Below are 3369 nucleotides of genomic sequence, written 5' to 3'. Positions count from 1 at the left end.
GCACTCAAAAGGACTGTAATCTAATTAGACAGCAAAAGTTGGGGAAAACAGGTATCATGATAACAATAGCCAATATTTATTGTTTGTACCTATGTGTCAGGCACTAGCATAAGCTCTTTAGGCATTATTTAAACTGCTCACAATCCTGTAAGAGAGGACTATTCCTTTTAGCCCTATTTTACAGATAGAAACTGAGGCACCAAGTTAAGTAACTTGCCTAAGGTCACTCATTAAGTGCCAGAGCTAGGATATGAGCCTCAATTCTGCACCCTTAATATTGCCCGTTGTATGGAGGGGAAGGGGGAATCAGAAGTCCTGGATTTGAATCGTTCATACTATCTAGGCAGCCCTAGGCAAATCACCTTACCCCTCAGATTCGGAGACTCCTCATCTATAAAGCGAGTTCACATTCCCCCACAGCAGTTTATGGTAATCATGAAATAAGTTGAGTAAGAGTACTTTGCATTATGGCTGGCATGTGCTGTGCATGTAATAAAGTTTAGATGCGTCTGAATCTGCCTTGCCATTTATACCACAGCTTCTGCCAGCTAAAAATGCCCCGAGCTCTCTGGGTAAAACCTGGACACTGAATGTACTTCAGACCCTCTCTGCAATGGATTGACCCAGAGTATTTCAAACACTGCATCAGGGAATTACATATGAGCAAAGGTAATCTACAATCAGTGGGCTATAAAATGTTTTCATAATACATTTTACCAATGAAACATTTTGGGCATGGTTCCAGGCGGGGGTGTGGGAAGCTCAGCAGCCATGGCCAGCCACCTCATGCCCAACAACACTGCCAAAATGCCCATCCTGAGGCTGGGCACCTGGAAGTCCCCTCCAGGCCAGGTCACCGAGGTTGTGAGGGTGGCGATCGGCACTGGGTACCACTACACTGACTGCACCTACACCAGAATGAGCATGAGGTGCAAGTGGCCCAGGAGAAGCTCGGGGAGCAGGTGGTGAAGAGTGAGGACCTCTTCATCGTCACAAGCTGTGGTGCACGTACCATGGGAAGGGGCTGGTGAAAGGAGCCTCCCAGAAGATATTCAGCGACCTAAAGCTGGACTCTATGACCCTCTATCTTATTCACTGGCCAACTGGCTTTAAGCCTGGGAAGGAATTTTTCCCATTGGATGAATCAGGCAACATGGTTCCCAGTGACACTGACATGTGGACACATGGGCAGCCATGGAAGACCTGGCGAAAGCTTTTGGCATCTCCAGCTTCAACCATCAGCAGGTCGAGAGGATCTTAAACAAGCTTGGCTCAAAGTATAAGCTGGCAGTTAACCAGATTCAGTGTCACCCGTACCTAACTCAGGAGAAGTTAATCCAGTTCTGCTGGTCCAAAGGTATCACAGTGACTGCCTGTAGCTGCCTTGGCTCTCCAGACAGGCCCTGGGCCAAGCCCAAGGACCCTTCCCTACTGGAGGATCCCAGGATCAAGGCAATCACAGCCAACCACAATAAAACTACAGCCCAGATTCTGATCCGGCTCCCCATGCAGAGGAGCTTGGTGGTGATCCCCAAGTCTGTGACACCAAAATGCATCGCTGGGAACTTCAAGGTCTTCGACTTTGAACTGAGCAGCCAGGATATGACCACCTTACTCAGCTACAGCAGGAACTGGAGGCTCTGTGCCTTGGTGAGCTGAGCCTCCCACAAGGATTACCTCTTCCACGAAGAGTTTTGAGGCTATGGATGCTTGCTTGTCCACAAGTGACCTACACCTGTTTTTCCTGCCTCATTTTTTTCTTGCAAATATATATGGCCTGTGTCACTCAGAGGTGGAACAGCAACCTGAAGACAGACCATTGAGGGCTTGCCTAGCTTGATGTTGGGTTTGGAGAGCAGTACCCACAGAGCAGAAGTCTCTTCCAGTTTTCTTTGCCCTTATTTTTGCCCAGCTGGGGAAAATACAACTTGAATAACCTTTTCTGACCAAGGAAAAGTAAGATCTACAAAGTCAAAATAGTGCCACTAATAGTAGAGTTTTGATGCTTGGAACTGTAATCCTTTCAGCAAGACTTCTCTTTGCCTCAAATAAAAACGCTTTTGTGGAAAAAAAAAAAAACAAAAAACATTTTGAGCACAGCTTCCTACAGGTATATTTCTTAATTTAAAACTTTGATGCTTTTCCTATTATTATTATAGTACACATATTATAAAGCATACTCAAAAATGAAATTTTAACAAGATAAACAAAGATGAAATAATCTTAGAATGTTATCTTATTCATTAATACAAAATCTTTTGCTTTCACAAAAATTATCAATAGTAGTATTTGTAATGAACACAGTGTCATTAACTGTGGTTATCTCTTAAAATCTTAATTTAACCCAGTGAAGCAAAAGACAGCTTCTAAGTTCAATTTACCTGGATTTTTGGATTTAATGACTGTCTGTTATCACTGAAAAGGGTACCTCACAGAGATCTGTAGATTTAAATGGAAAAGTACATTACTGACTGCAATTTCTAAGTCACAATACTCAATGTACAGTCCCCTCCTCAAACAATGCAAAGGTTTTTGCTAAAATTTTCACACGAAATTTCTATCTTTCCTCTTGTCAATGGTTATTCTTCAATACTCATTGACTGAGATGTTGAAAACATTCTGGAATTAGACAGTGGTAGTGGCTGCACAAATTTGTGAATAGACTAAAAACCACTAAGTTGTATACTTTAAAAGGGGGGGTATTTTGAATTTTTATTTTTATTTCAATAGTTTTTGGGGTACAGGTGGTGTTTGGTTACACGGATAAGTTCTTTAGTGGTGATTTCTTTGATTTTGGTGCACCCATCGCCTGAGGAGTGTACCCAGTATGTAGTCTTTTATCCCTCACTCTCCTCCCAGCCTTCCCCTGTGAGTTTCCAAAGTCCATTATATCATTCTTATGCCTGTGCATCCTCACTTATAAGTGAGAACATACAATATTTGGTTTTCCATTCCTGAGTTACTTCGCTTAGAATAATTGCAGAATAATGGCCTCCAACTCCATCCAAGTTGCTACAAAAGACATTATTTCATTCCTTTGTATGGCTGAGCAGTATTCCACGGTGTATATATACCACATTTTCTTCATCCACTTGGTTGATGGGCACTTAGGCTGGTTTCCTATCTTTGCAATTGCAAATTGTACCGCTATAAACATGCATGTGCATGTGTTGAAAAGGGGGGGATTTTATGATATGCAAATTTTATCTGTTTTTTAAATAATCATCAGAAGATTTTTGACAAATGGGTCAAAACCCAGTGAAACTTTTTTTAGAAGATTTTAAAACAGATTAGAAATTTATCTTTCCAACTTTCTGTACTATGAAGATATGAAAGTTTTTATAGGTTAACTTCTTATATCACTTGGGC

At 41.7% G+C, this 3369-nt stretch overlaps 1 pseudogene; it reads left to right on the top strand.

Moving 5' to 3' along the window:
- Positions 1-771: 771 nt before the first annotated feature.
- LOC103214379 (aldo-keto reductase family 1 member B1 pseudogene) lies at positions 772-1698 on the top strand (annotated as a pseudogene).
- Positions 1699-3369: the final 1671 nt, after the last annotated feature.

The sequence above is a fragment of the Chlorocebus sabaeus genome, chromosome 3, assembly GCF_047675955.1.
Source record: "Chlorocebus sabaeus isolate Y175 chromosome 3, mChlSab1.0.hap1, whole genome shotgun sequence".
Lineage (NCBI taxonomy): Eukaryota > Metazoa > Chordata > Mammalia > Primates > Cercopithecidae > Chlorocebus > Chlorocebus sabaeus.
The sequence above is the reverse complement of the archived record's forward strand: the minus strand, read 5'-3'. Positions and strand labels throughout refer to the sequence as shown.